Source organism: Malaclemys terrapin, chromosome 2 (genome assembly GCF_027887155.1).
Source record: "Malaclemys terrapin pileata isolate rMalTer1 chromosome 2, rMalTer1.hap1, whole genome shotgun sequence".
In the NCBI taxonomy this organism is placed as follows: domain Eukaryota; kingdom Metazoa; phylum Chordata; order Testudines; family Emydidae; genus Malaclemys; species Malaclemys terrapin.
Genome location: NC_071506.1, coordinates 238306533 through 238330726, shown reverse-complemented (window position 1 = coordinate 238330726; position 24194 = coordinate 238306533).

Sequence of the window (24194 nt, the reverse complement as noted above, 5' to 3'; positions counted from 1 at the left end):
CTCTCCCATCCCTGTCCTCCTCCCTTCTCACCTGAAGAAATTAAATCCCTCTGGAGACCTTGTATAGGGTCAGAAGGGAGTGGATAATAGGGCACTGAAGATAACGCCATGTTGATGATTCCCACCCTTTTCCCCTAGTCAGGTCCACCAGATCTTTGTCCTCTTTGTTCATGGAAACAGAAGAGATGATCTGGCCCACTAATTTTATTTCTAAAGCACACTCAGTGGAGTACTCATAACACTGAATAAACCATGAAAATCATAGCAAGTGGGTTAATATTAAAACATTGAAATATGAGAGATTAACAATATGAAATAAACTGCAGTTATCTTCCCACATATCTGTGGATTGCAATATTAATTAAGACTAGTGTATTGAAATTCCTAATCAGTTACTTGTTAAATGTCTTGGGCCAGTAGACAGGTCCACAAGCCAACCTTTCCCATTTTCCAGTTCTTGGGAATCTTTGATGAACTCCTTCTCTAGGTTTTAATTTCTCATAGACACGGGTATAATAATTCTATCTTTTTTTCAGTGTTATCCTTTTTATAAGTGCTAGTCTTCCCTGAAATAGATGGAACTGTATGAACCAAAAACCCACGCCTGGTATTGGAGATCATTTCTGCAGCACTGGCTGTTTGTGCTCTTCTGTCCCCATTTCCTCCAGCAATAAGATTGACTGAGATAGTTTTGTTGGCTCGTTCCATTGCTCGTTAAAATCAACTTTATCTTATCTCCTAAGGTGCCTAATGCTATGGTAGATGAATGCCAATTGTGTGTCTAACAATTAGATACTCATTCTGGCTTGTACGCAAAACACTAATCAGCCTTTAGTCGTTTCTGACTATATGAACCAGTGCCATTCGGGTTGTCGTCGTACAAAGTTGGCTTTATTTTTATACAATGACTCATAAACTTAGATTTAAAATCATCATCTCTGTAGGCCAGATCCTCATTTTTTTTCTATCTGATCAATTTTTTGTTGGGTCTGTCATCAGTCTTGCAGCATATGCCAAAGGAACTTGAACACTCTCTTCTTCTGAAGCAATACAACCCTGAGGCTAGCCTAGACAGGCATCAATAGAAACTCGGGTTGTTTTGTTTGGATCAAAGAACATGAGCAGTGCTCTGGTTCACTGATTTATTCCACTAAGGTTCATGCCATATTCCCCATGAAAATCAGCGTACAGCTTGTCTGTGCTTCAAACGCTACAGTGGCATATACAGCTGCGCTTCTGTTGCACTGTAGTGTAGACACTACCTACACTGATGAGAGAGGTTGCCCTGTTGGCATAGGTAATCCACCTCCCTGAGAGGCAGTCGTCTAGACTGGAGGCTAGGTCTGCTTAACTACATCGCTCAGGGATGTAGCTTTTTCATGCCTCCGAGTGATGTAGCTGGGTTGACCTAACTTTTTAGTGTATATCAGGCCTTAGTCTTGCAGCAGTGTTCTGAGTGTGGGCAGGCATAGGTCATGTTTGCTGCTGTTTACAAAGTTTCTGCTTTCTGCAACATTTTAATGGCCGATATATTTTCAACTGTCCTTCATGAGAGATGTTTCCTTGTGTTATTGATCATTGTGATTTGCTGTAGTTTCTCTCTACTAGTGGAGGTTATCAAATTCTCTGCTGTTGTATGCAGCCTCGGCTCATCTGAATTCAGAAGATTTGTGCCTACTTGTGCCAGTGGGGAATTTGGCATTAGGTGTATAAATGAGCACCAGATTGGCCAATGTGTATACAAATTTGAAATTATTCATTAACTGCCAAATTTGGTATGAATTTGTTTACGTGCTTAATAATCATACATACCTTAGTTTCAGAGTAACAGCCGTGTTAGTCTGTATCCGCAAAAAGAAGAACAGGAGTACTTGTGGCACCTTAGAGACTAACAAATTTATTAGAGCATAAGCTTTCGTGGACTACAGCCCACAAGAAGTGGGCTGTAGTCCACGAAAGCTTATGCTCTAATAAATTTGTTAGTCTCTAAGGTGCCACAAGTACTCCTGTTCTTCTTTTTACATACCTTAGTGTACATTAATCATCAGTTTTTAAAATCTGTGCATATTTTCACAGCCTGCACTTTACCTTGTTTTTATGCTATCAGTGGGCAATTTAGAAACATGATCTGAGAACTAGCATTTTCCTAGTTAATTTTCAATCTACAGCAGAGGATTTTTAGAAACACCTTTAACTTACCATCATGTTCTTGCTTTCTGTGGTCCCTAATATAACTAGCATTTGTTGGGAATATTTTGACTAAACATTTTTTGTTGGAAAATACTGATTCACCAAAACTTTCATTGGGAAGTTCTCTCAGCTCTGGGATGCAATTTCTAGAAAGAGAGAGGGGGCAACCCACCAAAGAGCAGGATACCCCTATGGTTAAGGAATGCATGTAGGATATAGGCAATCAAGCAGCACTGGGATTTGAACTTGGGTCTTCTAGATCCCAGATGAGTATCCTAACCACAAGGCTTTCTGAAATAAGTCTCTTTTGGTTTCATGCTGCTGCAGAGCTAAAAGAAATTTTTAAATCAAATATTTTCAAGGGACAGAGAAACTGTATCTCCCTCAGCCTTTCCCCATCCAACTCTAATAAGATCAGCATGCATTCTATCAGGCTTCCTACTCCTTTTTCCCACAGCTTTATTAAATATCTCAGATGGTGAAACAGGACTTAACAGAAGCCTCTGGAAGCAAAACCCACCAGAGTTCTTAGAACTCTCCTTGTCAAGCTTTAGTACTGGAAACCACGTAAAGAGTTTAGAATGGGCTTCCAAATGGTTGCACTGACATCTCTCGTGCTAGTTTTTCTCATTTGGGTATCTCTTTTTGAAAATCACCCTTGAAGCTTAAAGAGTCACACATGTACAAAGTGCACCATCTTTCATTCTTACTTTTGAGTTAACTTAGTCAGTGGACTTCTAAAACTCACTTCTAGTCTCACTAGTCTATGAGATTTCCATAATTCTTCATGCCCTAGAGTGGGTGTGGATCTGTGAACTGATTTTGATTTCACATGTGGAAAAGAACAGTAGTGAGGAAGGGATGTAATAAAGCACTTCCCTGAGGGCCCTTTGTACTTAACATTTGACAGTGACATTTGCCTATCTGATGATTTAGCCGGAGGGGAAGTTGGAGATGTATGTGAAGCAACGATCACCTAAGTGACCTAATCCTGTGGCCACATATTGCACAGAAAAAGGCCTATGCTAGTTAGGGTCACCATATATCAGAGATACTAAGCCTGCCTTTGCTGAACCACTGGCAATTGCAGGTAGGCTGAAGTTCTTTCTTAACATCTCAGAAAATTATATTCCCCATATCTGATTTAAAGTGGGCATCAGAGCGGCTAAAACTGTATTTCATTTCCATTCTGATGCAGGGGGTTGCTCTATTACAAATAAACATAGACACCATCTCCCTGGCAACAGCAGAGGAGAATCAGGAAAGCCATGAAGGCTTAGGCCTGAGAAGCAATACAGATTGGAAGCATGCTATGGATATGGGTAAACTCCATATTCGTGGTACTCCCGTGGAAAGAAAAGATAACCACTGTCATTTAACTCAGCTGTCCAAAGGAACTAGAGAATATGATAATACTAGCTCAGGTGAGCTACAGCACAATTGCAAATCTGTCTGAAAGTTTGAATAGAGGACAGTAGTGATAGGGAAGACAGCTGTGATCCATGCATGCAGTCAAATAGTCTGCTTTCAGCACTGTGAGATAACAAATGTAGAAACAAAGTTGTTTCAGTGACCAGCTGCCTAATGGGTCTGAGGTTTGCACATGGATTACACTCATTAGGTGTCATGTGAACTTACATTTGCAATAGAGACCGGAAGGTAACATAAATGACTGTGAATAAGACTACACAAGAAGGCTAACGGCATTTTGGACCGTATAAGTAAGGGCATTGCCAGCAGATCGAGAGATGTGATCATTCCCCTCTATTCGACATTGGTGAGGCCTCATCTGGAGTACTGTGTCCAGTTTTGGGCCCCACACTACAAGAAGGATGTGGAAAAATTGGAAAGAGTCCAGCGCAGGACAACAAAAATGATTAGGGGGCTGGAGCACATGACTTATGAGGAGGGAACTGGGATTGTTTAGTCTGCAGAAGAGAAGAATGAGGGGGGATTTGATAGCTGCTTTCAACTACCTGAAAGGGGGTTCCAAAGAGGATGGATCTAGACTGTTCTCAGTGGTACCTGATGACAGAACAAGGAGTAATGGTCTCAGGTTGCAGTGGGGGAGGTTTAGGTTGGATATTAGGAAACACTATTTCACTAGGAGGGTTGTGAAGCACTGGAATGAGTTACCTAGGGAGGTGGTGGAATCTCCTTCCTTAGAGGTTTTTAAGGTCAGGCTTGACAAAGCCCTGGCTGGGATAAGTTAGTTGGGATTTGGCCTGCTTTGAGCAGGGGGTTGGACTAGATGACCTCCTGAGGTCCCTTCCAACCCTGATATTCTATGATTCTACACTGAATTCTGGCAGGCAAACTAGATGAAAAGCTAGAGTGATAAAGGATTGAAAAGTAGAATCAATACAAAAATGGTGTAATTAAAATAGTGTGGTACAGAAAACCAGCAGCAGTGGGAAAGGGTATATTTAAAAGATATAAAATCTGAAGTACTCACCAAGAAAGCAAATATGCACAGTTTACAGAATACAAGTGTATTTCAGGATGTGTACCTCTTGATAAACACAAGTTTTAAGGGTAGAAAAATACTTGAGGCATCGAAATTTGGAAGTAAAACACACAAATCACATTTATCACTTTTTAAAATTGTTTTTAATTAATTTTAGCAGTTGTGAAGGCTGCTAGACTGACAAAGATGGAGACTGAAGCCTTCTCTCCACAGAACAGGTATAGCACAGTGACCAGCTTTTCCACAATCACAGAGGGTCCTGCTGTAGGTATGAAAAGGTATCTAAGGCCCTGCAGTGAGCTCTGCGTGGGCAGACCCTCACTGAAGTCAGTAGCACTCTGCATGGTTGAAGGTGTCCATCCACAGGGAGTTCATTGCAATATTGGGGCTCAAGTCTCTATGCTCATTCAGTCCTTTGCTTCTCTGCAGGCACTCACTGTCCATGACACGTATTTTACTTTATGTAGTTGAAGTAAAATATTGCTACACGAATAATTCAAAGCTCTCTCATAGGTCCATAATGTTGTGCCCATGCTGTCACTCCCAGCCTGTGAAGAACCCCAGCAGCTAAAGTCCTTCTTCACTCCCTCCTCCCCTTTCCCACCTGTGAATAATGTATTAGTGAATGTGACTGCTCAGATGCTGACAGTAATATGCTCAAATGCTTTGCTGGATGAGGGAATCTTGCAAGACTAAGCCCCAAATGCTAAGGTATTTTCCAAAATAAGATTTTAAGCGCTGAGAATATGAAAGCTAAAGCTCTACTTTACTACTACCAGCTAAATAGTAAAGACAGAACTTTCTCTACTGTTCATTGGTTAGAAACAAATACAAGAGATTACATTTCAAGTAAGGATTTAAGTTTTCCCCCCTCATTTTATTTAAAAAATAAGTTGAATTTAGTTTATTTCAAAACCACCAACTATGTTGCTTTTATTGTGAGCAGTAAATCACTTACTTCATAGACAATTAAACACAGCATGAGTAATCAGGCAAATATAAACTTGATTATAGTTAGAAGGAAAAATATGTCCGTGAATAGGTTACAGAAGATTAATTTAAACAACCAGCTTTTATAAGATACCTTAATATTAACCATAATTTGCAGGGAAATCACTCCCACAGGTAGGAAAAAATTATAGCCATTTTAATGTTAATAGCGTACATAAGAATGGCCATATTGGGTGAGACCAATTGTCCATCTAGCCCAATATCCTGTCTGCCGAAAGCGGACAAGGCCAGGTACTTCAGAGGGAATGAACAGAATAGGTAGTCATCAAGTAATCCATCCCCTGTTGTCCAGCTTCTGGCAATCAGAGGTTTAGGTCTTCTCTTATATATATTTAAAATCTCATAGGTATTTACAGGTACCTGTCATCTTAGTATATAAGTGCAGAACAACAGTTATGAAACACACAAAAAAAAATTCTACAAAGCTGTTTTTCTTTCTTTCCCCTGGCTCCTGTGAATGTGTGGGGTTTTTACACTTTTTATGAGAGTCATTGCTGAGGAAAGGCTATATTAAAAAGGTATTTTACACTTTACCCCAAACAGTCAGTGTTAATAATAATCTGCTATATACCCCAATCCCTGGGAATTCATCTTGAGTTACTTAACATACTTTAAGTCCAGGAATGACTCCTCTGACACTGTTAGCTATCTCATTGTACTATTTAGTTAGCAATTCTCAGACTTTTTCTGCTTTTTTGGAGAGTTTTTGCAGTTTCTCACTTCCTGTGACAGATCAACATTAATCTGTCATTAATTCATATCTGTGGTAGAGTAGACTAAGTTAAAATCTAAAGTAATACAAATGTTAGCCCTCCTGCTAGGACAATTTAACATGCAAAAGCATGGTACTTAAGCTAGATATAAAGGTAGAAGAGTGTGTGTGTGTGTGGGTAAGTGGAGGAGGGAGGAATAAGATGCATCAGTGGGACTGAGAGTTTACCTGGAACTTTCAGAAGAACTTTTAACACATCAAAAAAGATACAGGAAAAACAGGAACCACCAACTGGTTAGTCAAATTAATGGATTTGGGACACACACAACAGGTATTTCAAAAGAGAATCCTCATCTCTGTGGAAATAACTGTGGGAGAGGTCACAGAATAAAGCAACCTAAAAGTTGTAACTGGGGGATTTAGAGAAAATGGGGAGGGTCAGATGACCTCGGTCCAGTACTAGTCAATGTTACTGTTAATTAAAACGCTGAAGATGGAGTGGAGAATATGTTTATAAAATTTGCAAATGACGCTCAACAGGAGGAGGCAGCGAGCACTTTGGAGGACAGGATTAGAATTCAAAATCATCTCGACAAACTGGAGAATTGGTCTGAAATAACAAGATGAAATTCAATAAAGACAAATGCAAAATACTTCACTTAGGAAGGAAAAAAATTCAAACGTGCAGATACAAAATGGGGAATAACTGACAAGACAGTAGTGCTGAAGAAAGGGGATTAGAGTGGATCACAGATTGAATATGAGTCAACCATGTGCTATAGTTGCTGAAAAGGCTGATCTCATTCTGGGGAGTATTAACAGGTGTGCTGTTTGCAAGACACGGGAGCTCACTGTCCCACTTTACTTGGCACTGGTGAAGCCTCAGCTGGAGTAGTGTGTCTAGCTCTGGGCACCACACATTAAGAAAGATGTGGACAAATTGGAGAGAATCCAGAGACGAGCAACAAAAATTATAAATGGTTTAGAAAATCTGATCTACAAGGAAAGACTTAAAAAAAAGGGCATGTTTAGTCTTGAGAGAAGAAGACTGAGGGGAGACCTGATAAGTCTGTAAATATGTTAATGGCTGTTATAAAGAGGATGATGATTAGATTGTTCTCCATCTCTGCTGAAGGTGGGTAATTAGCTTGCTCTACAGCAAGGGAGATTTAGGTTAGATATTAGGAAAAAATTTCTAATGGTAAGGATAGTTAAGTACAGTTGGGCCTCCCATTTATACATGGATGCAAATCTGACCAAGGTGTGGTCAAACATTTGAAAACATCTCTGGGACAAATTCACCCTAAGGGTATGCCGACATTGCAATTAAAAACCCATAGCTGGCCCGTGCCAGCTGACTTGGGCTCACAAGGCTTGGGCTCATGGGGCTGTTTAATTGTGGTGTACATATTTGGGCTCGTGCTGCATCCAAAGCTCTGGGACTCTCCCACCTCACAAGGTCCTAGAGCTCAGTCCGGAGCATCTACACTGCTGGAATGTCTATATCGCAATTAAACAGAGCCCGAGCCCTGCAAGCCTGAGTCAGCTGGCATGGGCCAGCCATGGGTTTTTAATTGCCACGTAGACTTACCCTAAGTGTCCGTAATGTTCGTAACATCAGTGGAGTTGCAGCCTCTTAGACCATTGGTGAATTTGGCTAGAATAATATTTGGTATGTTATTTAAACATTGACTAAACATGACTGACTAGTTAAAAAGATGAATTCAAGGGTTAGGTAGTGCAACCTTTGCTTACACTACTGAGCACTTACCTATGTAGCCCCACTGAAGCTCCAGTTTCCAATGGGGCTACTTGTGTGATTAAAAGTTCACCAGTGTGGTAAATGTTGCTCAGTCAAGCCCTACAGAAGAGACCACTGTTAAACCGAAAAGTTATCATCCAAACAGACTAAGAAAATTTCAAAGCAACTGGATTTTAAAAGTTCTATAAGGAAGACAAGAAAACCCAAAGATTCATACCCAGGATCATAACCCACATTGGAGACACTGTAATTAATCAGTAGAAATCAATATTCCGGCTTTGTTGTTTTTACTTTTTGTGAGGCAAAAACATAAATGTTTAAAAATTTCTGCTTCATTTGGCATTATAACAAAACTACCTCAGAATAGCAGCTAGTCACCAACAACTGTAGCCTGACATATCAACAGATTTTGTTTGCCTTTTGTGACTCAAGAGACTGGTACCAAATGAGTGGAAACAATAGGGTCTGAGGGAACTTTGACAAACCTATGGAGATTTTGGCAACCAAAATCCTTTTTGTGTTAGATGAACTGAGCTCCATTCAGTTTTCAGTGTTGTGTGTTGGAGGACCAATCATCCTCAAATGGCTCTTTATAGCGTCTGGGTAATGGTGTCTTAGTCGAGGTTCTGCAAGGGGGATCTGAGAGCCTGGCTGCTCTGTGTGGGCATTAAATATTTCATGGCATTATTGGAAGAAGATAATTTGCTCAGTACGCTTGGCCAAACTTTCCATTCCCTCTACTGTTGTGTGGACTGCTGGTTGGCTTCCACCCCAGAGGTGGCTACATATTGATGGTGATGTGTGGGTGGGAAAGCCTTAAGCAGGAAAACCTCTCATTGTCTTTCAAAGTTAACGTACTTACTCAGTGGGTCTAGATATGTCTATCAATGTCTGGATACTGTAAGCAGCACCAAGACAGTGCAGTGAGTTGCATTCTGTGAGTGCCACAGACACACAGGTATTCATTTGAACAGGTTTTCCAAACCTTACAGCCTTTCCTTTTTGCTTATACAAATTATGAAATATTCTTCCAATTATTTAGGCAATCTTGATGCTTAAAATTAGAGGGGGTGGAAATGATGTTACAACTGCCAGCTGAAAGGTGTCAAACTCCCAACGTGCTGTTTGGTAGCACTGAAAGTATTTCCTTTTAATTATCTATAGTGTTTTAGAATAATGCTCAGGTATGACAACTTGTTACAACATGGACTAAGTAAAGAATGAGGAGCTAATGTTCCCTTTGCCCCATCCACTGAATGATATGGTCAGGCTTTGGCTCATGAAAGCTTTAGAATGGAGAGTGCCTGCTTGTTTGTTACTTTTATTTTTCTTATGATCACTGATCTTTATAGTTATGGTTTTCTCAGAGGGCTCCCGCAGGATGTTGTAGGAGAGTAAGCAGGAGGGCTGGTATCTCAGCAAATGAAACATGATTAACAGTATGGTAGAGAATTGACTCCAGCCACTTTAGAGTATGTATCTGAATTCTGTGTCTGCCTGATCTTATTTATTGAGCACCACTGGGGTGCTCACTCAGTGCTGGGCATCATTTGTTTGGGCTATAGGGGGACATAGGTGGTTGGCTTAGAAATAAAAGCAGCCTGTGCTTTATGAGCTGTGACATACTGTGAGGCTTCATGGATGAAAGCATCAAGGGCTTGACATAGGTACGTGACAACAGGGGAAACGAACGGCTCTTTGATGAGACACATTATGGTGAATCTGCCAAAAGTAGAAGAGACAAGATAGTGTAATCCAAAACTGAGGCAGATAGGAGTTAGATTACAAGGGAATCAGGTGAAAGGAAACTGTCGACACCCACTGCACATGTCTCACTGAATTTATCTAGCAAATTCAGGAGTCTGTGAGAGCCTGAGGGTAGCACAATAAATGTGATGGGAGTTGGGAGTGCAGCCAGCACTGAGCACTCAAGAGAGAAATTTCTGCAAGTTTGCAGGATATTTTAGCCAAATGTTTTATTTAAAAGAGAAAACAAATGAAAACAATTCAAAAGGGAAGTATTGATACACCTCTACCCCGATATAACGCGACCTGATATAACACAAATTTGGATATAACGCGGTAAAGCAGCGCTCCAGGGGGGTGGGACTGCGCACTCCGGCAGATCAAAGCAAGTTCGATATAAGGGGGTTTCACCTATAACGCGGTAAGATTTTTTGGCTCCCGAGGACAGCGTTATATCGGGGTAGAGGTGTACCAGCAGCAGCTCTGGCTGGCTTGAGGATAAAATAAAACTAGAACTTGCTCCTAGAAGAGATCAGGCTGACTGTGAATCTTCACAGCAAAATGCAAGCCCCACTTCCTTGACCCAGCCTGCCCACAGTAACAATACAAACCAATGATGATTATTGATGATTTGTACTGTGGACATGAATAGGGAACCCAATAATAGATAAGGGCCCCTTGTGCTAAGCATTGTGCAAGCACATAGCAAAAAGAGGGGTTGTGCCCTGAAGAGCTTAGAAGTACATACATGAAAGCCCAGCTTCTGCTGACAGGAGTGGAGAGAGAAATATATATCTGTATATGCCTTGGGAGAGGCTAAGATACCATGGTGACAGGTGCCATTTAAGAGCCTAGATAGACAAATCTCCCCTAGATTTACCCTGTGACATTGCAGAGGCAAGAGGCTTGCACCTCTCCTATTCAGGGGCTGGTACAGGCCTAACTTGAGCCCGTCTGGGCCACTGCAGCAGCCGAGACTCCTGAGGGTGTAGAATGCCCAAGACTCACCCCCATCTCCACATGCTATGGAACGCCGTCTGTCCCTGATTCCCCTGCACAACAATCAGAAAAGAATTAAGCATGTCAACAAACATGTCCAAACCTTTCAGGTTTGTGTTAGGCCTGAAATTACATACGTGTGTGTGTATGTGCGCATGCGTGGCCCATGTACGTATTAGAAGGTAGATTGGAAGTTGGGAGTTTGTGTTCTCCCTCTGTCCTAACACGTGAACAAGGGACCATTGAATGCAATTAAAATGTGGGAAATTCAAAACTGAGAAGGAAATACGTTTTCACACAAAGCATAATTAAGCTGTGGAACTCATTGCCACAGGAAGCTGTTGAGGCCAAAAACTAGATTAAAAAAGGGTTTGGATATTTATATGGATAGAACATCCAGAGTTGTCATAATTAATGAGAATAAAAATGTTAGGAGGAATATTAAAGCACATATTTCAGGGTTTATGCCAACGTTAGGCTATTAGAGATCAGGTTGAGACCCCACATATGCCTACTGCAGGGGTCTTTTGCCATCCTCTGAAGCATCTTTCTCCCTTTCATATATATGTGTGTGTATCATGGGGTACAGCCCTCATCACAAGACTGGTGTCTCGTACTGGTCATGCTGGGGATTAGCTCAAGAGCAACGCCCATGTCTGTGGTCTGAACACTAGCACTCTGTCTCTGCTCCTGCCTACAGCTCCTCTCTCAGCTCCCAGAACTGCAGCGTCGTCTTCCTGACTCAACCCTCCGGCTAGGTCATCATCTGCTTTTCCCCCTTCCGGGGGAGGGAGAAATATTTCCGTCCAACAGTCCTGCCACTTCTCCAGTGACGAGTGGGGGAGACCCAGGACCACCCACTACTCCAGGCCCCAACTCCGGCTACTCCTTTGTAACCTAGGTCAATGCTGCTCTGTTTCCCTGGGCCACTTCCCCATGGCCCTAGCATCTTCTTCACCCTTATCTCAAGGCCTCAGCTGCTTAGTCTCATGTGCCAGCCTCTGCTCTGTCCAAGGTGCTTAAGTTCTCTCAGCCCTCCAGGGACACAGTCCTTACCTCCTAGGCTCCCAGCAGCAATTGACCTTACTTGCCTTGCAGCTCTCTGTTATATGGACCTGCTGGGCCCCGATTGTCTGTTCCTCACAGCCCCACTCCTATTAGCTACTCCCCGCGCAGCCTACCCAGGGCTCCTCTATTAACCCCTTCTGTGCCAGTGTGGGGCAGATGCGCCATCACTCTGTGTGTGTGTGTGTGTGTGTGTAATCTAGAGAGAGAGAGAAACATCTATTGAGTGATGTCTCTCACCATTCAGACTGACACACACAGATGATCACTTGAGTGGTATCTTATTAGAGCTGGTGCACTGCAATCTCTGTATGAAGCTTTTACAATTTACCTGAAATCAATACAAAATAAAGCAAAAAAGGGATATAAACACAGTGGGACCTGCTCATTGGAAGTCTGATGTAGTGGGATTTCATTTGAAGTGAGGTAGATTGAAGGTCCTGATTGGTTTCAGTAAATTGCAATGTACTGATTCCAAGTCAGGCTACTGTGAATCTGCACTATGGATCTCCATTTACACTGAAGCTGTTTTGCTGATAAATTACGTCTCTAGTTAAGGGTCCCACAGCAATATACATTTTAGGAAATTAATCACCGATATAAGAGGAGTAAATTGTTTTCCCGATATGGCAATTAATTGTAGTAGTTGCAAGCCTACACAAATACATTATAGACCGATAACATTATAATGTAATCTCTTATACTATGAATCATGACCCTTCTTGTAGTCTTTTGTGTGAATAATCATGATTGTACAAACAGGAAACTGGTATATGGAGCCCACCATTAGTCACTATAGAGACAGCCAGACTAGAAAAAAATACCTTGCATTAGATTAGATAGAATAGTTAGTTATTTTCTACTGTTCATATGATGTGTTAGTCAACAAGGGAAAATCCTAAAGTCCTTACTCTATTTTGTTCAAGCTGAAAGCCCATTGGCTCAGCAGGCTTGGCTCAATGAGGTTTTTGCTGAGTGAAAAATAAGTAAGGGGCCCAAAATCCCGCAGTCCTTATTTTCTAAACACATGAATATGCCTGCCTGTTTCTGTAGCAGAGTTGCCTGAAGGTGAATTAAACAAGACAGTCATCACTCCTTCCAAGTGAATAAAAAGTCAAACTGTGATCTGCTTTTAAGGTGATTATCTAAGAGCAGTTCTGTTTGGAGAGACTGGGACTAATTCTGTTTTCGAATGCAATGACAAGTGGCAATGACAATGGTTCCGCCATCCAAAAATGTATAGGTGTATCAAATTTGTTTTAAGGTAATTGCATTTGGGGTCTAATCATGAGCAGAATGAAGTAACCTGCAGGATGCAGGCATTGCTGGATATTTAATAAAGTTTGCAGGAATAAATTATTGTGCTTTTATGACAGTCATATCTTGAGTAAAGAGCAGATATTAAAATGCGTTCTCTATTCAATTTCTAAACTAATGATAGCTATTGAAAATGGAACACATTCTTTTACCCTAATGGATTTTGATACTTAATAAATAGAGAAGTGCTGCAATTATGTTTCCTACTATCAAACAGTGTTACATTGTAGACTTTTTAAAAGCCCTTACTAAAAAATATCGTAAATATTTTGGGCCACATTTTAAAAACCTTTGTGGAATTTTCTTTCTGCCTAGCCCCTTCCACTGGGATTTTCTGCACAAGGTGAATATTCCGATCAGGATGCTAAATAATATTAACATGTGTTTAAATAAACAAACATGTTTTGGATGGTTCCAGGCAAGGTTTATAGAGACAGAGAGCAGGGTATCATACAGTGAGTTCTTTTATCTGTACATGCTTAAAATTATGAGAATAAACATTTCACATTAATTCCTGTGGCCTTTCTTTTTAAATCTTAGGCCCTTCAGCTTTAATTAAATATCAAACATGTTCAGTCAAACATTCTTCTTCAAGACAGCACTTAAGCAAAGCCCATTGAATTCAAAATTTAAAATTATGCATGTGCTAAATTGCTGTGCTGAATAGGGATGGATTTATACACGCATATGTGCTTTCTTGGATCATGACCAATGCTGTAGAGTAGTTTCAGGTTTGTTGCAAACCTCTCTTATGGCTTTAGTGACCTAATTTATATTCGACTATTTGTTTTTATTTATTGGCAATTCTGTGGTACTCGTCACTCTAATATCTGAATTAATCCTCCCCCAATACTCCTCAAAGGGAAGTATTCATATCCTATTTACAGATGGGGAAGCTGAAATCAATGGGAATTAGGTACTTAACTCCCCTTTAAAAATCTGGCCTCACATGACCAGGAGATTTGCTCAAAATCATACATGAAGTCTCTGGTTGAGTTAGAAATAGAACTCAGATGTCCTGAGTCCCAGTTTTGTGACTTAACCATTTTCCTTTCTGATCATATAACATTTATTTGTTCATACATGGCCCTGACTTTATCAATGCCATTGCAGTAAAAGGGTTAATCTCTCCTAAGATCCTTGCTACTATTTGTATGCAAATAAATTCAAATAAGGGAAATGCAATGGTGAAGGAAAAGGAAAAACTTCCCTGTTTAATGTTTTACAGTGAGAAATGAAAAGCAGAGCTCTCAAAGTAATGTATAATAGATAAATAATATTATAATGTAATCTCTTATACCATGAATCACGAGCATCCATGTAGACTTTTGTGTGAATAATGCTGACTACATTAATCAATGTGCAAAGCTCCTTTGAGATATTTCTTCCTCCTGAGAGTGCTTTTCATTAGAAACAGCATGATTAAAAACGTTGCATTGCAACAATTGTAAATGGAAATGAAATGTTGGAATTTGCGATTTCTAAACTGACTCTGAATTCTGAACTCTGAAATTCTAATGCAAAGCCAAGATAGTGCTTTCCAAGTCTTCCTGGTTCATTCTCTTAATTTTCTTCCAGAGTAGGGGCTGCACAACTGTGAATAAGTTCAGTGCCTTTGAATGTCTGTCTTAACAATGGAATTTTACTAAAAGACATATTGTCAAGTAGTCTAGGCTCAAAATGTAGGTTTAAATGAAAAAAAATACAAAATATAATGGACCAAATCTTGAGGCCCTTGCTCAGTCAAAACTCTCATTGATTTCAGTTAAGAACTATGCTAAACATTCCCAACTAGGCCCGGTGCTGTGCGCCTGTAATCCCAGCTACTTGGGAGGCTGAGGCTGGCAGATCGTTTGGGCTGCCGTGTGCTATGCCAATCAGTGTCCGGTGCTACTCTCCGCCTGGCCAGCGGGTGGCTGAAGAAATGGTCAGAACAACATAAACGAGGTGTTGTGATCCGCGCTCTCTCTGTGAAGGCTGATGAACCGATCAATCGAGGTGACTATGCTAAACAATCTGTTCTACCTTGTACTTAGCTGTGACACTCTGAGTACATTTCCCAGACCTGAAGAAGAGCTCTGTGTAAGCTCAAAAGCTCGTCTCTCTCACCAACAGAAGTTGGTCCAATAAAAGATATTACCTCATCCGCCTTGTCTCGCTAATATCCTGGGACCAATACGGCTACAACAACACTCCATATATTGAATTCAGTTGGCATTTGCCTGAGTAAGGACAGAGCAGGGTACAGACACTGATGGTTCCACTTTACCTTATACAGAAATAACCCATATTAGAGTCAGTAACTTGTGGAATTTCCTCCCAACTTTTTCAGTGAAGTGGAGATGGTTTGCTCCCATACAGACAAGGTTCGTGTTCTGCCTCCTTCTGAGATCTATGCAGATTGTGGGAGATCTGCAGGAGGTAATGGACATTCATATAGATATCGCTGTCCTCCACTCTGCTATCTAATCCTCCTAACTTCTGTTGGACCCTGTGAGTGGTAGCTTTATTTCCATGAGCCCCACATCAGAACTTTCCCCTAAAAGGGGCTCCAAAATAAAGAAAGGGAAGCAAGTGCAAGTTAACAATACAGCTTCAGGCTTTGCTAACTTGTTCTGTGTTTCTCTGTGGCTCAAGGGTCCAGAGAATCCCAGCTGGTTTCCCCACCATGCTCATGCCAGGCTCACCTCTCCTAACTCAGTATAGCTGTAACCCCATTTGTGCATGTGGTAGTAAAAGGTGTGTGCATATCTTGTAATTCCCATCAAATAGTTCTAAAATAAGCTCAGGGGGGGTTCATTTTGCAAGGCGACTATCAACAATACATGCAATACGTTCTCTTCCTCTAGCAGCGCAGGCCAAGCACCAATGTGCTCCAGCCCCAGAAGCTCTGAACTGGGGAAATATATATCCAGTATGCAGGAAGAGAATTGTTTGGAACCAACCATTTGCCAAAGCATTAGAACAAGTGACCAAGTGCCATTTTGAGCTTTTGGAGAAATTTATTTTTAAAGGTTTAAAAAGAGCAGCAAATTCAACAGGTCCCTTTAAACAACAACAACAACTCCTTAAATTGTATTGAAAGGACCTAATTTATAGATTTCAGGAGTTCAAGTAATTCTATTGCAAACTAATAAATATTGATAAGTTTCAAAAGGACCTTTTGGAATATTTACAGTAGATACTGGTTTTTTTACCCTCACATTTGTGGGAAGTTGTTCCTGATATTCAACAGCCTGCAAATCTACTATCTGTGAAATTCTGTGAAAATAGGCTTTTTCCTGTGACGGAAGCATTTATAGCCTGGTGCTCACAGAAGGAGATAGCTGTAATTATTATCCAACAAGGTATAGGGTAGCAGAGAGAGTTACTGTTTGACTTTTTTGAAATGGCATTGACAGCAGCTGATGAGGTCAATCTTTTGAGTTTGAGTTCAATGCCAAAAGAGAGCACATTGAATGTGGCATATCTAGCATTAATAGGACTAGTATTTCATGTGGAACATGCTGAACTAAATAGCAAACAATTCAGGACATCTCATAGCAACCTTTTCTGTGTTGAGTTATAAGTGAGAGCAGGGAAACTTTGGTACCCCATTCATTTTGTGACCAATGTAGACAGGTCTTTTCTAGATGGCCGAAGAAAAGAACAAGAAAATTGAACAAGCTCAAGTTTGCCATGAAGTAAGGAAAAGGCAGATTCATTTGTCTAGATAACTCACCCTCTGATGTAATTAGGGACTCAGATTTTCATTTTAAACAACCAACCAGACAAAACACTTAAATGCTAATGTTCAAGAATTGGTTTAAAAACATAAATAGTGTGGGGGGGGGGGAGAAAGAAAATGAACTTTCTACACAATTCACACCCTGTCCACTGCAAATTTCAGCCTCTCACTTCCTGTTCATGTTCTTTAGTTTTTTGTCTTGGTTGTAGCAGTGTGGTAAGTGGCTTTTCTTGTATGTGGTTACATAGTGTGGGAAATGCAAGGTGCAAAGAATAAATGAGACTGTTTAAAGCATCCTTTTGTGAACATTTTAAAAAAATGTGTTTTTCATTGTTGGTGAAACAACCAATTTCTGCTCCATCTTTTGAGTGCAACTCAAAAGTATAAAATTTATTTTCTAGGACGTTACAAAGCACTGATATAACTAACTAATAGTAATGTATGTAATGAATGGAACACAGCTAGTTAGTATAACTAACCAATACGGACACCGGTAGTGAATGAGGCATGACTAGTTATCTACACACGAAAGGAGGGAAAACACGACATTTTCTATAAACAGAGCCCAGATGCTCAATGACTGTAATAATTATCAGTCAGAGTCTCATCCCCTTATTCACACTGAGTAATACCTTAATCAGCAAGTAGTCACACTGGTCAGGTGCTCTTCAGCATGATCAAGAACTTGGCTCCCTAATTTTTATTCTGAACAAATACTATGTAAATATCTTTGGCTTCTAAGTTGACTACAAGCGTTCCACTGGCAACAGTGCCAGATTTAGAGTTAGTGGGGCCCTGTGTGCAGCTTCGTTTTTGGGGCCCCTCCCTCAGGACCCAGCCAAGAAAAAGAACATTCTCTCTTATCTCCCACCTGTTTTTCATTCTTTTTTCTTCATCCTCCTCCTATATTATAAGTAATAGGAAGTAAATGAAAATAAACTGAGGTACCTTGATTGGGGCAGTGGGTTGGGGTGCAGACAAGGGTGCGGGGGTCGGCCTCTGGGAGGGAGTTTGGGTGCGGGCTGTGGGCAGGGGGTTGGGGTGTGGGAGGGGGTGAGGGGTGTGGGCTCTGGGAGGAAGTCTGGGTGCAGGGTGTGGGCTCTGGGCTGGGGCAGGCAGTTGGGTGTGGGACGGGTTAGGGAGGTGGGGCAGCGTGGCTCCCAAAGCGACCAGCACACCCCTCTGGTAGTGGCTCCTAGGCGAGATGGGGCATGGGTATCTGTGCGTCGCTGCCCACGGGTGCTGCCCCCACAGCTCCCATTGGCCGCAGTTCCCGACCAATGGGAGCTGCGGAGTTGGCTCTCAGGATGGCAGCAACGTGCGGAGACACACCCCCCCCCCAGGGGCCACAGGGACATGCCGTCCACTTTTGGGAGTGGGGCGGCACATAGGGAGGGAGGCAGCACTGGCAGGGAGCTGCCTTAGCCCTGCTGTGCTGCTGTTGGCATGTCTCTGTGCGCCCCTTGGGGGGAGAGGGGCAGTGGGTCTCCGTTTGCTGCCTGGGGCAGAGGCAGCACATGGAGCCACCTCCCCTCTGCCAGGGGCATGCAGAGATGTGCCAGCAGCCAGCCGCTTCAGGGCGCAGCGTCGGGCCACCAACCATGAAATGGAGGCAGCCTGCCTGCCTGAGCTCTGCTGCTCCTCCGGCCCGGACTCGGGAGCAGGTTGCCAGATCAGATTTGTCCTGCATTTTGGGGGCTCCCTGTCACTGGGAACCCCGTGCCACCGCACTGTTTGTTTCATCATAAATCCGCCTTTGACGGGCAAATACTTTGTATATTTAAGCCCAGTTCAATCGCATATGGAACATTGTTTACAGGTTCTCAGGTTGTTTTTTTACGCAACAGTAGTTACACTTTGTAGGTTCAATCATCATGTAATCTGTACAGTGATTAGGGCACTAGTCGAGGACTTGGGAAGCCTCACTTCAAGTCTTTACTTTGCCACAGACTTCTTGTGTTACCTTGGGTACGTCACCCTTCTTTGTGCCTCAATTCCCTATCTATGAAATGGGGATAATAGCATTTCCCTACCTTACTGGGGTGTTGTGAGGATAAATACTTTAAACATTTTTGAGGCATTCAGATACTATAGTAGTGGGGGGCCCTATCAGAACCTAAAATGGATAAAATATAATCATGTTCACTGGTAATTCCATGTCACTTGTATGATCAACCCTCTTCATATGCTATGCTGCTTGTACAGAGTGTTGTTCAAAATGTATGCACTCAGTATAAACTAATGTTACCATGACAGCAAATTATTTACTTTACAGAATTTTCACTCTGGAATTCATTAATACACTGTAGTTTGTATTCATAGGTGGTTGTTTAGAGCTGGTAAACATCATTATATTGTGTGTAAGTAAATCATTTGTTTTTTATGGCAAAATTTATATAAAATATAGCATAATAAGTAATAATGCAAGGTGATCTCCCACATAATATAGCTTACTTAGTGTTCAGTCACTGCTTAAGCATTCTCACTTTGATGCACAAAGATTTATATCCATAAGTTCCATTGGTGTCACTGGGTTGACTTGAAAATCCTTGCACACAAAGGGTATAATTCTGCTACTTTTATTCCTGATTAACACCTGACTTCCCAAGCAGTTCCACTGGTTTCAGCGAGGCTGTTTGCAATGCTAGGTGGTACTCAATGGAAGCAAGAGTGGCAGACTCAGACTCTAAATAAAAATCATGTGGGACACTGACATTTCATGTTAATTCCTGAAAGTATGAGTGCGACACCATGAGCTGCAGACAACTCCAAATCATTACCAGTAATCTAAACGTAATTTGTTGCCATCAAAAGACATCACTGGGTAAATTCTGTTATGAGCCTGGTCCCATTTTTCCCTTTACTTATTTTAAATGTGAATGTAATACTTTGTGAAAAGCACCATCCTAATAGCCAGAGAGACTGAAGTCCTCTTTAGCTAGAACAAATACAGGCTGGACAGCATAGTACCCAGCCAATTTGCCTTCCCTTTGGATCAAGAGGAATCAGCTGTTTCATGGAGAGGCCGTAGTTCATTTCCATTTCCAGATTCGGCTTCCTTTCAATGTACTACCTTACTCTATAAGTAGTTACTTTAAAATCAGTGTGATGGCTTGTGGAGTAAGGCATCATTCCACACAGAAAAGGTGGCAGAATCTGGCCACTTGTCTTTGCTGTTTCTTCTGAGATTGTCAACAATGGAGCCTACTTTTTCCTATGTGCACACCTGTCTATTTTGAATGAGGCTGAAACTACAAATTCCTACAGAATAACTACCTGTCTACCAGCACTACCAACTTAGCCAATTGGAGCCACTCTGCAATAGCTGATAGAATTTATATCACATAGCGAACCCCTGAGCCACTTTGCCACCTCACAAATTTTTAATAACGTCATTCTAAAATCTTTTCATAAAGGTTCTATTAAAAATTAAACAGTGGAATGGTTTACGAGACCAAAGAGTGAAATACATAGAAATACTTCGTATAAATCCATGGGTTTCACCCAGAAAGATCGTTGGGATCTAAAATTAAATGGTATGTATCTCAGTATCTTCAAATGTGGTTAGCTGATCTTGGCTACATGTTTGCCCTTTATCCAAAGACAGTTATATTTTTAAACGCATCAGCCACACAAGTAACTATATAGAACCAAATGCTGCATTCTGTGCCTGCTAAAGTCAATGGAAATGCTCCCATTGACTTCAATAGGGTTTAGCTCAGGCCCTAACTGAGGAACTTTGTGATCTTATTATCGCAGCACTTCTCCTACTGCTTTCCACCCTTTTTTCTTTTGTTACCTTCACTACTTATATTATGTCTAAAATTTAACTCCAGATTCTACCTGGCCCTTATGTGGGTGCACAGTGGGTGCAGGGAGCAGGGGAGGGTCTATAACCATGTAAGGACCAAACATAATTGCATTACCTCTATGCACATGAGTGCAAGGATTGCTCCCTCCCTTTTACTCCAGGAATACACGGTGCCCCAAAAGCATAAGAAAGAGAGAGCCATAGTTTTGCCCCTTTTACCAAACAATGAGTGGAGATTATCATTTAGGGGATAATCAGTTGCATCCCATAAAGAGGCACAGCAGCAGATGTACAGCTTCTGTGCGCTTGGAAGATCTGGGATGGTGATTCCACTGTGCCAGAATTTCACCCTCCTCCCACCTACAGAATTTCACCTTCCTCACAACTTCAAAAAATACAATTCTAAATGAAAAGAGGGTTTGAATAAAAACATTCAGAACATTTCCTTTTGAAACTGTCAATGAAATGTTTAGATATTTTCAGAGGTTTGGGAGGGTGTGTGTGTTTTTTTTTTTTATTGAAACAATTTGACAAACAACACAAAACAGTGAAATGTTTTGGTTAACCAGCATCTGCAATTTTCAGTGAAAACGTTTCCAATTTCACCTAGCTCTAATCCCTGGTCTCATACGTTTCCTTTAAAGTACCTAGCACAGTTTTGGGTGCTGTAAAACCAATATATGAAAATCAGACTATCAGAATTCTTTCATGTAAATCCTTGCAAAGGGCACACAAAATAAACATCTTTTAATTAGATTTTGGTCTATGTTTGGATCTGAGAGACACACCAGCTGTCAGCATGAGGCTTACAATAATCTGAAAAGCATAGATAAGTGTGGTTTGGGCATGTAATAGCTATTGTGTGCAAAGCTGCATTTTCTTTCAGAGGTGACAGACACTAAAAGTCTAATTCAGTACTCCAAAGGGAACTTTTATCCAGCTGTTCAATGATTCATTATTTATCTTAGAATCATCCTAAAGTTTCAAATGTTCTTTGTTGACAGCTGAACACTATTGACTGGTCAAGGTTTCACGGACTTCCAGCTCTCAGGCATAAAAAGAAATTCGGTTGCTGGGGATGTCTCTCCCAACAAAATGTGCACAGTGTCAATTTTATTTCACCCTGTCTATCAGCTAAAGGTCAGATATAATCAAGAAATGTACATGGTTCTTCACATTTAACATCATTTTTTTTTTTTTGATAGCCTGTCATGCTTTACAGCCTAAACAAAGAATACAGGTACCACATTCTCTGGACTGGTTTTGTGAAGTATATCCAGTTTTGTTGCTTTTAAATCCAAGAGGATTTTGCATCTTGTGCCATCTGACTAATATATACTATAAATATATTCTTCAGCAGGATACAAATAGCTTGTACATTGGTACATTATATGCCATAGACAGGTCTCACTTTCCTACTTACCTGAATCCACACTAAAAATGTAAGGAGTGTTACAGTGTCTGCATATCACAATGTATTTTTCCAAGCTTCTGGAGAGAGAGAAAGAGTATTTCAAAACCTGTATTCACCAGCTTGGGCACTTTTGCTTTAAGGGCAATTGTCTGAAACCAATAGTGCATCTCTGTTAATAGCTAATGTATAATAAAAACATAAGCGTTGTTCGTGGACCTGGGAAAAGCTACCTTGCTGATATAGTCAAGCCTCGTACAGTTCTTATACTGAATTTCTGCCAGGTTGTGTTGTCTGAACTCTTATGTATAATCTCTAAACACACTGTAATAATAAATAATATTTAATATGAATGGATACTTTCCAGCATTACAGGCATTAAGAGTGTGTATAAATTATATATAGTCCATAATAAGGACAGAGCTGAGATGGACTGCCTAGAGGGACTGATCCAAAGTGCCTGGAGAGAATCCTATTAACTCCAGTGCATGCTGGATGGACCCAGAGGGAGCCGTAGGAAATACTCTGCCTAAAGGATGCTTCCCAGAGTTACCTAGTATGCAGGGGAAAGCAAGTACACTGCTCTGTCCCTTCAGGGACTGCAATCCAGTGAGGCCAGCCACCTCTGCTGACTGGTGCATGGAGAGAGGGAGACAAAGCCCCCGCACCTAACCCTTCATCCATGCATCCTTCCCCTTGAATGTAGGAAGAAGCCAATAATTGAGTTAGAGCAGGTTTCTCACTGTCACACTGTGATGTACCCACATTAGACTTCAATCAACATGTCAATTATTAGTTAATACAGGAAATAATAAAAAGGCAGCACATTTACTACTGGGACATGACATAACCCCTTGAAATCTCTGAACAGTTTCCAGTCCAGCTCTAATACTTGTTTATTGTTAAATTTACGTCACCATCAGCCTGAGCTATAACTGAAACTTTGGGAAAGTCCTAATCTGAATTCAAATGTTGCTGCTCAGTTTCTTCTATAATTTTATTCTGTGGTGCTCACCAACCAGCATTTCCCTACAGGGGAAACAGTCCCCGGTGCTTTGTATTCTAAATGGGTAGAAAAGTTTTCAATTTACAAGGTGATAAAAAAGACACCCACTTGTAGGGGAAAATGAGTTGACAGCACAAGCGCAGTAGTTACTCCAGAAGAAATGGTACCTTGCGGACTGTAGTGCTTTGCAGCTGACAATTATGTGGCTTATGAAATAAAAGCAATTATTGTAGCCTTATTGAATTAACAATGGAGACAACTTGTATGAGAAGTAACGCCAGACTTTGTTCATTAGATCTTATGGGTGCTGTTTAACAAAAGAAGTGGGGGATGAAAAAGAGGGAGGGAATTGATAACAGATTTTGTAGACTATGCACTAGGTCAGGGGTTCTCAACCTTTTTCATTCTTAGGCCCGTCCTCAACATGCTAGAAAAACTCCAGGGCCCAGCAGGGATGGGTGGGGGCCCGGGGCCAGGGGCCAGGGGTTGGACTGTGGGGCATAGGCGTAGTTTGACCTCTATTACAGGGGAGGGGGGGAGGTAAGGGCCGGCAGGACTTGGGCCAGCTCTGTACAGCGGGGTCCAGGGAGGGAGCGCTACTTCATCCCCATCTCACCTCATCAGGCCACCCACCTGTCTGGGGCTGTGTGCCGGTGATGGCTCCCTGGGGGCTCTGCTGGGCCGAGAGCTGCCTGGGCAGCTCTGACTGGCTGCATGAACAGTCAAAGGAAGCTGGGAACTGAGGAGCAGCCACAACCCCGGGTACCAGCAGCAGACGGGGGAATGCCAGACTGCCCACTCCAAGGCACCACCAGCCACAGGAGCAGCTGCCCTGCACTGCCTGTCTCTGGCTTTCTGCCTCGGATCTGGCCAGAGGGTGCAGCCTGAGGGGGACTGAGGGAGAAGAGGAAGTGGGTGGGGGTGAAGCTGACCCCAGGACTGCCCCACTCTGGATAAGGCACTGCAGTTT